We start from the raw sequence: 12,702 nt of genomic DNA, 5'->3' as shown, positions 1-12,702 counted from the left end.
ATATGTACTCTTGTAGGACCAGGGATATCGTTGGTATAGGGAACTCCCCAATGAAATTCCCTTTACCAATTCAGATCTGCAGCTTGCAGCATTAGAGAGTTAAGCGATTTGGCCAGAGTTGCATAGCCTAGCAACCTAGATCTTCTTGACTCTGATGCTAGTTCTCTATCTTTAGGTTGTGATGCCTATCTACCTAGAAAATTAACACATGTAAATATTTGCCACCAGAAAGCCCTAAGCTCCCAGGAACTGCTATAGTCATCAAAGAATTGATCCTATTTCTAGGTAGCAAAGGGCAATGCTATTATAAGCTCTCTTGTAAAATGTTACAGAAGAAAATGGTGAAAGATCATGAGCAGTACAGGATCTCTTTCAGCCGTCCTTAATCAAATATCAAAGAGCAATGGAGGGGTAAAGGAGTCTGAGAAAAATCTGACATGAAACCTATTTAAATCAGATAGTTCCAAGAGTAGTATGTTTCACAGGCATAACCTAAGTCTTCCTAAGTCTAAAGTTGACTCTTTACAATGTCATAGATCATTAATCATCTAGTCAATTGACAAGCATTTATTAAGTGCCTATTATATATCAAACACTGTGCCATGTGTCAGGTGCAAAGAGAAAAATGAAACAACCCTTGCTCTCAAGGAGCTTATGTTGTATTGAAGGAGACAACTTGTTCATATAGAAACATGCAGAATAAATTCAAAATAATTATCAGGTAGTTTAGAGAGGTGAGGACACTAGCAATTGGAGGGATCAAGAAAGGGTTCCTGTAGAAGGTGGTGCTTGAGCTGGATCTTGAAGAAGATAAGGGAATCTGTCAGTGGTCTTGCAGGGGATCTGTTTGTCAGGTGTGGAGGACAGACAGTGTAAAGCCATGGAGCTGAATGATAGGGTGTTGTCTGTGAGGAATAGCAAGAAGGCCAGTTTGTCTATACCTCAGGGAAACTGTGTATAATGAGGCTGAAAAGGTAGGTTGGAACTGGGTGGAATAGGGCTTTACAAGACAAATAGAGGAGTTTACATTGATCTTAGAGGCAATGTGGAACCAATGGAGTTTAGTAAAGCAGGGAGTGACATCGTTAGACCTGCACTTAAATAAAATGTCTTTGGCATTTGAGTGGAGGGTGGATTGGAGTGGCAATAAACCTGAGTAAGGTAGATGCACTAGTAGGCTAATGCAAAGTCCACCTGAGAGATGATGAAGACCTTAACTGTGGTGGTAGATGTGGTAGAAGGGGATGGATATAAGAGATTCAGAGGTTGATCAGTGTTGGGACCTCTGATTTAATTAGTGTAGGTAATTCTGAATGAGGAACTATCTCTACAAAGGCAGATCTGCAGCTTTTGTACAATTTATAGCTTAAGAGAATTGTCTGGGGCTGTGGTGGTGAAAACTGCAAAGTTTGCAAATGATTGTATATGTGGGGTATTGGATGTGAGGAAGAGTGAGGAACAGAGTATGACACAGAAGTTATGAATCTGAGAGATGGGTGGTGATGCCTTGGACAGCAATGAGAAATTTCAGAAGAGGGATTGATTTTGAGGAAAAGATAGTTACTTTTTGAACAAGTTTGATATGAGATGTTTATGGGCCATCCAATTTGAAGGGTCTAGTAGACAATTAGTAATAATGCCTTAGAGCTCGGGAAAGAGACTGGGGCTGGAGACATGGAGTTGGAGATAGAGGTTGAGATAGGGATAGATATACACACTCACATTAACATGTACATAGATAAAAACATATATTTGGAGTCATCTGTATATAGATGATAATTAAACCAATGGAAGCTAATAAAAGAGAAAAGAAGAGAAAGCCTTAGAGCTCTGGGTTATAATCATGGTCAGGGAAACAAAGTAGATTGAGGAGCAGTCTGACTAATAGGAAGAGAACTAACCATCCAGCCCATCAATTAGTAAATACTTCCTAAGTGCCTACAATGAGCTAGGCACAGTGCTAAGCACTGGTGGTACAGAAGGACAGAAGAGAATACTGTCATGAAAACCCAGAAGAGAGTATCCAGAGGACAAGTTGGTCAACAATATCAAATGCTGTAGAGAGGCCAAGAAGGATGAGGACTGAGAAAAAAAAAAATCAGATTTGGCAATTAAGATATAATTTATAACTTTGCAAAGAGTGCTTTTCACTGGAGTGGTGAAGTCAGATGGCAGATTGCAAAGAGTTCAAAAGTGAGTGAAAAGAGGGAATGAAGACTACAAGTGCAGATACTAGGAGATTGAGACAGGGAGGAGGGGATATAGAATGAGAGCTTAGGGCTGGTAGAGTTTCATGAAAGTTTGAGAAGGAAAACAATAATAATTACTTTCTCATTTCTATAATGTTTTTAAGAGAATGACCTTCAAATAGAACATTTCATAAATGATTTTCCACATCAGACCATATCTTCATAATTGGACAGTTGTTGACTGAAATGTGTAGAGAATAGAGGATTCTGTTGTGTGTGTTGTTTATAGATTACAAAAAATATTTGATTCAGTAGAGCAAAATGCATCTTTAAAAGCTCTTTCCCAACAAGTTGGCTCCATTGCATACATTAATGTCATGTAAGGTTCCTTGATAGATGCAGCCACAGAAATAACTTTGTTTAATGATCTTCTGATTATTACTTTCAAATGAGACATAAAACTTGGGTGCATCTGCTCACCAAAGGGTGTTCATCAGTGTCACAAAGGATTTTGTGTGTAGAGCCCCAATCTAAGAGGAATTCCACATACATAGTAACACTTCCAGATGCTCCAGTTTACAGATGACATTGTGATTATTGAGTAAAGATCTAGATTACAGGGATGGGGAACCTGCAGCCTCAGGGCCGCATGTGACATCTACAACCATGCAAAAAACGTCATTATAATAATACACAGGGCAAACCAAATTGATGAAGAATGCCTATTAATCATATTGTGATACACAGCTGGGCAGGCATCTATCTCATTGAATTAGTCCATCAGGGTATGTATCCTGGAAAGACTGAGAGAGGGCTAGCTAGGCCCATTATTGAACAGAGTTGGCTAGATTGTATTTGTGAAATGGCACAGTACTTTCAGAATCCCAAATTGTGCCTAACCCCAAACTTGATTTTTGTTTTTTAGGAAGGCAGGAAATAAACATTTATTTTATTTTATTTTATTTTATTTTATTTTTTGGTTAGGCAATGGGGTTAAGTGAGTTGCCCAGGGTCACACAGCCAGTAAGTGTTATATGTCTGAAGCTGGATTTGAACTCAGGTCCTCCTGAATCCAGGGCTGGTCCTCTACCCACTGTACCACCTAGCTGCCCCAAAATGAGCATTTATTAAACACCTGCTATGTGCCTGTACTGTTCTAAGTGCTTTACAGATACTATCTCATTTGATCTTCACAACAACCTTGGGAAGCAGGTGCTGTTATGATCCCCATTTTACAGTTGAGGAAACTGAGGCATCCAGAGAGGTTAAGTGACAGGTCTAGTAAGTGACTGAGGCTGGATTTGAACTCAGGTGTTCCTGACTCCAAGCTCAGTGCTCTACCTTTATTGCTATGTGTCTGTTGGAATCACTGAATATCACACTCTTTGAATAATAAAACTCTTGTTCTGGGCAAGTCATTTAACATCTTATTGTGCCATGCAAGTCTCATATTATGAATCAAAGAGCGGTGCCAGTCTGCGTGAGTAGAGAGAGTTTCCCTCCCAGGAATTTCCCAACACCAATGAAATCCCAGGTCTGATGCAAAATAAAGTAATTAAACTAATAAACATATGGTGAATATATATAGGCTATACCATATATCTGCTCATTACCTTGAATGTAGGAAGTGGCATCAAAGATTATCAAGGAAATATTTATTTGGAAAAAGAGCTGGGCTGGTCATATATTAAAACTGAGGGATAACAGATAAGCTTGAGTGCTTCACTTATTTCCGTAGAATATTGGAAGACCATAGGTATGAGAATAGATAGATGAGAAACACCTGAGATTGGAGACTGTCTCCACACACACCGATGTAATTATGGATCTGTTAAAGTGCCAAGGAAATAAAAGAAGGAGCTACTGATGGAAATTCAGAGATCTAGGAGAGAAGCACTCACTCGTGGTGGTGTGGAAAGGTAGGATCGTTGCCAGTGATTTGTGAGCCTAAAACTCTGAATAGCTGTTTGTAAAATAACTAATTTATTTCCTTCTATTTCACATAGTAAGTGGTAAACACTTACTCAAGTGATACCTGTGATGCTTTCAGCTCCCTGAATGAAGAGTCTCTTGGTTTTATGGTAGAATGGAAGTCTGTATGAAGCCATTCATTTTTACCGCTGATTTTTAAAGGAACAGGTAATGTAGTGGAAAGAACACTGAGAATGAAATCAAGAGAGACCTGGCTGAAAATCCTGTTCATGGGCATGTTCTGAATCCCAGTTTCCTTATCTACAAAATGATGATAAAAACTATGTTGTAGAATTTTTATTAGACTCAAATAGTACTTTGTAAACCTTAAAAGAGTTATATAAATGTCAGCTATTCATTCAATCAACAAGCATTTATTAAGTGCTTGTCATGTGCCAGACAAGTGTTTGGCAATAGGGATACAAGAATGAAAGGATGAATCATTCTGTACTCTATTGCAAACTGTTATTATTATCATTATCATTATTGCTTTTGTTGGTCCAACTGACTTTGATTATGTTGTGGAAAGAGCACCAGATCACAGACCCTTAATCACCTGACCTCTCCATGTCTCAGCTTCCCCAGCTATTAAAAGGACACAGTGAATAGAGGCAGCTGGGCCTGGAATCAGGAAGACCTGAATTCAGATTTGGCCGTAGACACGTAATAGTTGTCTGACCTTGGGCAATTTACTTATGTTTGCCTCAGTTTCCTTAACTGTAAAATTGGGATGATAAATAATAGCATCCATCTCCTCAGGATCAAATGAGATCATTTGGGCAAATCCTGGTTCCTCTGAAGGGCTGAAGAAATAAATCAAGGAACTTGTAAAGTGTTTTATCACTATTATGACTTCATATATGAGGATTAAGTGGAAATCATATATGATAAAGAATTTTTGAAAGATAAAAGTGTTAACATAATCTAAATTATTTTTATAATCATAGAGTGAGATGAAAAATTGTGCCAAATAGAGCTGCCAAATAGAGCCTGAGTATACTCGTCTGGGTCAACCACAAATGCTGTGAAATAATTCGGTCTAGCTGTCTCACTTTGCTTAAACTTAATGGAAGTAGAAATGACTCTGGTATCTCATCTTGGCATTGCTTCGTGATTAAATGGCAAGTAAGAGGAGTGTTGAATTGCTCACAGTACTGTTTATGTTCCCCAGCCCCCAAAATTGTGTTTCAGCAGTACAGATGAAATCTCATTTGGCCCTGGACCACAGGTTAATTGGAACTATTGAAAGTCACATCTGAACATTTCACTTCCTAAACTACTTGAAGTAAAATAATAAAGTAAATTGAGTAGCAGTCCTCAGGATTATTAAATAGTTTATTTTAAAAATGCTTAACCAGGAACTTTTAGAATGTTGTATGTACTGAGTATAATTTTTGGTGAGCTGCCCTTTCAGACAGTGAAAAGACATGGTTTCTTTGGATTGTCCCTTAGGCCCCATTGCGATATAATGCAGCAAAATAAATAAATACATAAATAAATGGGAAAAAAAAGGTGGATTTGGAGTCAGTTCTGTTCAGACGTCTTCTGCTTCCATTACCTATGTGACTGTGAGGAAGTCATTTTGCCTCTGAGACTCAGTTTCCTTATCTATAAAGTATGGGTAATAATTTTTATGATTACCATATAGAGCTGATCTAGGGAAAAATGCTTTTTTAGTGTATTATGTAAATCATATAGATCTGAACTATTACTTTTTAGTCACTTTGGTTGTCTCAGGTAATTGAGGGGGAGGGAGTGTAATATATATATTTTTTATCTTATGGATTGCCTGCCTCCAAATATCTTATAGAGTTGTTAAGAAAAGTCAAATGAACCCTCTTGTCATTTCTGTAAGGTGTATACAGGGCAGATAATATTACACTAAAATTTTGTTTTTTATGTAATGTCATTAACTCAAATACCTTTTTACAAAATGAAGGTAGTTAAGATTTGAGTGGTGCTTATGAGAAATTTATGCCTGTTTTATTGAGTCCATGTATATTTTAGTTAATAAAGGTGAAAATGAGGAATATTGCTGTGTTTTATGGAGCCTCATCATTCAAATAGAACTTGATTGCAAAAATTGCATCAAATTGCCAATTTTTGTTTTCCAGAAAATCCATTTTTATGAGATCACCTTGGTTCCAGTACATTCTGTAAAGGGAAATTTATATTGCATCTTAGTTTTACAAGTTTTCACTTCTATCCTTTCAGATAGAAAAGGCATATAGCAACTATAGATAGAAACTATCTATGATTTGGAGTCACAACACACCTGGGTTCAATTCTGGATCTGTACTTATTATTGATGTGATCTTGAACAAGTCACATAGGTCTCTGGATCTCAGTCTCTTTATCTGCACATTGAGTTGGGTGGAATTGGTGATCTCTAACACCTCTTCCACCTTTATGTTTATGGTCTTCCAAACCCATAATCTCCATAATGCTGGACACACAGTGTAGATGCTTCATAAATTCTGTGCTTGTCTGATTAAGTATTCCATGTAGTGTAGAATAGAACCCTTGTCTTTTTTAATAGTTCCCTCTAAAAGGCTAACTTATCTCCTTAATTGGCCTAAAATACGATTCCTTTTAAAACAGCTGAAGAGCTTGGCTGGCAAGTCCACGTTTTTCTCCTTGCCGGGCCTTGTAACATAAAAAGTAGAGAACTGGATGGAACAGGGTGTCAGGAGAATAACGTTGAGGTTCATAGCTCTTGCTGCTGCTGCTGCTATTACTGTTGCTGCCTTGTTTGATCATGAAGCCATCACTTACTATCTGTGCTTTAGTCTTCCATCCTAAAATAGAAATTCTACAATCTGCTTATCCCCAAAGAATACTGTGGAGATTGTGAACATGTTCTCCTTCACCTGCTTTGTCTCCTGAAATAAAGGTGATATGTAAGGTTGGAGGCACAAATAATAGAATCCGATAGTAGTATAGGTTTTCCTTTATTTAAAAAAAAAAGGCTTATGCAGAATATTAATACCAAAACCCGATTTTTTCTAGGATGCAAAACTTAGTAGAATTAAGTATTCTTCTGAGACCTTTTGCTTAAAATGATAATGGTAATGGCACAGTTTACTTATAATTACTAAAATATGCTTCTGTAGAAATGTTTATGTTCTCTACAGGTACAGTTGCATGTGTGGGTTTAACATTTTTTCTTTGTATTTTCTCCTATAACTTAACAACTTGTTTTTTTCTTCTTCTTTATTTAGTATCAGACTTCTTGCCACAGAAACACAGATCCAAATGTCATAATCAACATGATTGACTTCTAATTAATTGGTATGAAAATACATGAATTTTTGATCCTAAAACACTTTGTTTCAAGCAAAACAAGTTCTATTTTTTGCTTTCATAAAGATGTAACCAGATGGTCAAGTGTGGTTTGGTTCACTACTCTAATGATAGAAAGATGAGCAAGACTTATCATTCAATCAGAGCAGTGTTTTTCATCCAAAGTAGAAGAGTCCAGCAGTGACAAGGCTTTGGGACCTTTATAAGGTCCCTTTATGCTAATAAGGAATCTTCTGAGTTGTCTTAGTAGACAGACTTTTTTCATTGTTGTATTTTAAAAATTTTTGAATGGACAAGAATTTATTTTCTTTCCCTCCCATCCATGCCCCCATTTAAGAGATTTAAAAAAAAAAACCTGGAACAAATATTTATAGTCAAGCAATACAAATTCCCAAATTATCTATGTTAAAAAATTTATGTCTCATCCTGCCTTTTGAATCCATCACCTTTAATGTAGAGACTTAAAAGAGAATTTGAGGCAGACACAATGGATGGCAGAGGACAAGCATACTGTGTACCATTAGGGCTTGTGGGATCCCTTTAAAAAAGTTGATAATTATAAAATAAAAAGAAAGGAGTAAAAGGTGTTTGTAAATAGTTCAGTGTTTTGGGGAAATGCAGGATGAAGGCAAGACAAATGTACAAACACACAGACTTTGTTACATTGATTATTCCCTTACCTCTTTCAGTTTCTAATTTAATGGCTTCCTTTGAAGTCTTACACATAATTAACTCTCGGTCAGTAGTGAGTGGGATAGAGACCACTTACCCAAATAAAAACTCAGAGGTTTCTCCAGGTAGAAAACAGAAGGTTTTATTTTAGCAAGTCTCACGCAAGAGTTGGGCGTCACTTACCCAGGGCAGACTGGAGTAGTGAGGCCAAGCACAAACAGCAGCAAGCAGTTATATACTCTTAGACAAATCACTCCAAGAAACCCCCCTCCCCACTTGTTTGTCTCAATCTCTTTATCCTCATTGGTTAAGACAAGAGACCTCACAGTCTATATTTAGAACCCAAGAGATACATTGTGCTCAAAACAAGCTTGGGAGCTAGAGGATTGCCTTCTTTGGTAAAGATAAGGTACAAAACAAAAGAGGGGGTGGTTACAAAACAAGGGAGGGAGTGGGAAGCTGGTGCACAACCCCATTGGCCAAAAACAAAAGTGAAACTTAGGCCCAACTCATGCTGAAGCCTTACTACATTTTTGGAGCATAGCTTACATCTCACATGAGAAACTTTCACTTGTCCCACACAGTAGGAACAGTACCCAGGTGTTGAGTGGTGGGAACAATGGAAAACATTAAACTCAGAGTCAAGAATATCTAGGTTTAAGTCCTGGCTCTGTTGCTTGCTGAGTACTCTTGGGGTATGTCATTTAACCTATTTTCTCCCCACTCCCTAGCTTCAGTTTCTCCATTTGCAAAATGGGGACAGTAATACTTGTACTACCTGTCTCACTGAATAATTTTGAGGCTAAAATGGGATAACTTATATGAAAACACTTTGTAACCATAAAATACTATATAAATGAAAGTTACCTTTAATAATAATAATAATAATAATGCATGCTGTGTGCTACAGTTACCCAAAAGTAACAGAGATTTTCTAGGTATAAAGTGAAAGATTTATTATGTTCTCACGAGAAGCAGGCGTCTGCTTTGTCCGGCAGTCCGAGTGAAGCGAGGCAAGGCACAAAGGCCAGGACAAAGGTTATATAGCCCTAACACAGAGATACCCACCCACCACTGGCTTTGAATTCCCATTGGACAGGAATTTCAGCCTTACAATCTTAAAACGTGAAAATCTACCCCAGAAACAATGAATGTCATTATAATACTACCAATCCTAGCTATTTTATCATTTTTAGTAATTAGCCATCAGCTAATGCTGATGTAACAGGACAAATCATGTGTTTTCTAGGAACCTGAAACTTAGGCCTATTGAGGCTAGTGTAACCAACCTTGAGTTGGAACAGTCTAAGAAATTGCTACACACTCAGTCCATCTGAGAGATCTCACATTGTTTACATTGTTTCACTCAGTTAAAAAAACCAGAGTCTTGACAAAAGTTTGTAAAAGGAGAAATCTCTTCATTGACTTGGTCGAGAAAGTGCACCCCGCTTCTGCCTCAGCTGCCCTGAGAGTTCTGAGTGCTCTTTGTTCAAGGCAAGACTACATAGACCCCAACATAGCAGCCCACCCTAACCCCGTTCCCATCAACTCATTGACTGAGCCTCAGGAATACAATCTACTGGTGTAAAAGCTATCCCAGCAACAGAGAGAACAAAGAGGTATAGAAATTACGTTAGCACATCCCCCTTTTCAGGGCCTCACAGTTTCAGCAGTCTTTTACCCAAGGTCATACAACCAGCTAGAGGACGAGATAGACAGGATGCTGCCATGTCTCAGGAATTTCTGCTAACACAATCCAAGAGTAGGAGAGGAAGAAGGCTAGGGGAGGGGGTCTTACATTCTGAGGGGTCTTCACTTGTACACATGTACCACTCAAAAGCAACAATACCAGAACCATTAACAAGAACTAATGACCCTTTGAGGAGGCTTTACTTTTGAGAGATCATCCTTCACAACGCCAACTGATTGAATTTCCTATAGCACAATATTCTACCAGGTTTGTGGTCAGACTTATCAGTTGTATATCTTTCCTTGAAGACTATTCCTGGCTACTACTAAATTGCATCTATTTCTTCTTGCCACAAGTCATTTTGCCTTGCCTTTAAATTGAAAGAATTCAACCTGTGCATAGCGTAGAGCAAATTCTAATAGAATATAGGCAAAACATTGCTAATTACAGTTAACATCTCATTCCCTGGATGACACAGGAAGAAATTTGTTGTATTCATTCATTTCCACCAGAACATCTGTTGAAGTTTGTAAAAAAAAAAAAACAAACCCAAAGTATAAAATTCACTGTATTTTCAATCAATCAACAAAAATTTATTACATTTCTATCATGTACCAGTCATTGTGCTAGGGGCTGAGGAGTTTGCATTCTAAAATGAAAGACGACATATATAGGGCAGTGGTGACCAGGGAAGAGAGTTTTAATGTGGCGAGTGACAGGGAGGATGAATTGGAGTGGTGATTGACCTGCTCTTTCCCTAAGAAATGGTAGTATTGATTTGATTACTGTTTCTAGAGCAGAAGATGGAAAATGAGGTTGGTGTAGCACAGATGGCAAGATGCCAAGATGATTGTTCATAGATACAAAGCATGTTTTGGGGCCATCTAGATATACTGGGTTAGAAAAGGTAACATTTCCTCACCTATCCTAGCAGTTAAGCCTGAGCCTGAATTCCAAAGCTGAGTGAGTCAACTCTCCAAGGGAAGAGGCTGTGGTCTTTGGAAATCTGATTGGAAGGATGATGTTTCAGGTAGAAAACCAAGGAACCTGGTAAGGCATATGGCAAAATGCTTGAGGTGATGATGGCTATATGGTTCAATGAACTACTTCAATTTGGTGTTTCAAGTATGGTGAGATTACATCTAATGAAGCAATTTGCTTTGTTTAGAAAATGGAACTATGTAACTAATGGATATGATAGCAGTATGAGTAGTAGCTATAGAGTTCTGGATTTGGAACAAGAAGACCTGCTTTTGACTCTTGCTAGCTCTGTGTCCATGGGAAGTACTTTATCCTTTTCTGAACCTTCTTTTCCTAATCTGTATTTGTAGTCTATACCTCACATGGTAGTTGTGATGCTTAAGAATAACATGCTGGGGCAGCTAGGTGGCGCAGTGCATAGAGCACCAACCGGCCCTGAAGTCAGGAGGACCTGAGTTCAAATTCGGCCTCAGATCAAACACATGACACTTACTAGCTGTGTGACCCTGGGCAAGTCACTTAACCCCAATTGCCTAAAAAAAATAAAATAAAGTTTTTTTAAAAAAAGAGTAACATGCCAGATTTTATCAGAATGTTTTATTAAAAAGTTTACAGAATTTGGCATAATGAATTTTATGTCACTAGATTAGAGAGCATTTTTCAAACTAAAATCACCCTCTGAAATGAATGTACATAATTCAGTTTGTATTTTTGTACCTTAGTTTTTCAAGATGTTTTCCTTGAAATCTTTAGAAGAAAAAAATAATTTTCAGACGATCATGCATGTTGGTGAGGATCTGTAGAATTGAAGTCTGGCAGTACGCTTTTCCCCTATAATATGTATAATGTGTAGATGAGCTAGCTCAGAGAAAATGACATTTGAGAAATTACCGGATTTGTCTGTGTTACCCCCCTGATATTTGGGAGAAATGGAGATAGAGGTATTTTTCCATAGAAGACTTCACTTGCATAAAATTATTTATCTACCTTGACTTGAGAACTCCCATTTTTTGGGTTCCTTAATTCCTACCTATTCTTAATAAATCGATCAGCAACTATTTATTAGGTACTTACTGGGCTAGGCCTGGGAGAGGCTCTGTATTCAAGTACAAAAAGTGAAACAATCCCTGCTGGCAGTGAACTTGTATTTTAATGAGGGGAGACAGCAAATACATGTAAGCGCACACATATAGCATAAATATACAGTTAATAGGTAAAAATATGTACGTAAAAGTCAAGTACAAGGTAGTTTGGAAGGGAGGATACTAGCAGTTGGTAGCATCAGGAAACTTTCCACATAGATGGTGCTCAAGCTTTGTCTTCAAATAGAGGAACCATGAGGCAGAGGTGAGGAGGGAGCATATCAGTGTCAGAGAACACAGCCACTACAAAGGCACAGACAGGAGATGTAGTGTGCTATGTGAGGAACAGAGAATTGCTGAAATGCAGTGTGAGAAAAGGCTTGTCCAGTGAGGCTGGAAAGATAGGTTGGGCTCAGGTAGTGTAGAGCTGTAAAAGCTAAATAGAGGAATTTACATTTTATCCCAGAAGCTAAGGGAAGTCTCTGAATTTGGTTGAATGGAGGAGCCACGTGGTCAGATTTGCATTTAAGGAAATTTATTTTATTAAGGAAACAGCACTGTGTTGGATGAATTGGGTAGACTAGGTGACTGATTAGGAAGCTGTTGAAGTAATTGAGGTGAGAGGTAATGACGGTCTGGAGTAAAGTGATAGCTCTGTGAGTAGAGGGAAGAGTTGATTTGAGAGATTTTGTGAAGATTTGGCTAGTGACTGTATATGTGAGGTGAGTGAGAGTGAGGAGTCCAAGGTAATGCTGATGTTATGAACTTGGGAGACCACAAGGATGATAGCGCCTTTGACAGAAACAGGAAACTT

The 12,702-nt window shown here is 38.0% G+C and overlaps 1 protein-coding gene across 4 annotated transcripts in view; it reads left to right on the top strand.

Annotated features, from left to right (window-relative positions):
- The window catches only part of FARS2 (phenylalanyl-tRNA synthetase 2, mitochondrial), a 623,068-nt gene that overhangs the window by 16,087 nt on the left and 594,279 nt on the right, over nt 1-12,702 (top strand). The window lies entirely within an intron of this gene.

This window comes from Phascolarctos cinereus, unplaced genomic scaffold, assembly GCF_003287225.1.
Source record: "Phascolarctos cinereus isolate Bilbo 61053 unplaced genomic scaffold, phaCin_HiC Scaffold_4;HRSCAF=312, whole genome shotgun sequence".
NCBI lineage: Eukaryota > Metazoa > Chordata > Mammalia > Diprotodontia > Phascolarctidae > Phascolarctos > Phascolarctos cinereus.
Note: the sequence above shows the minus strand (reverse complement) of the source record. Positions and strands in the feature narration are given on the sequence as shown.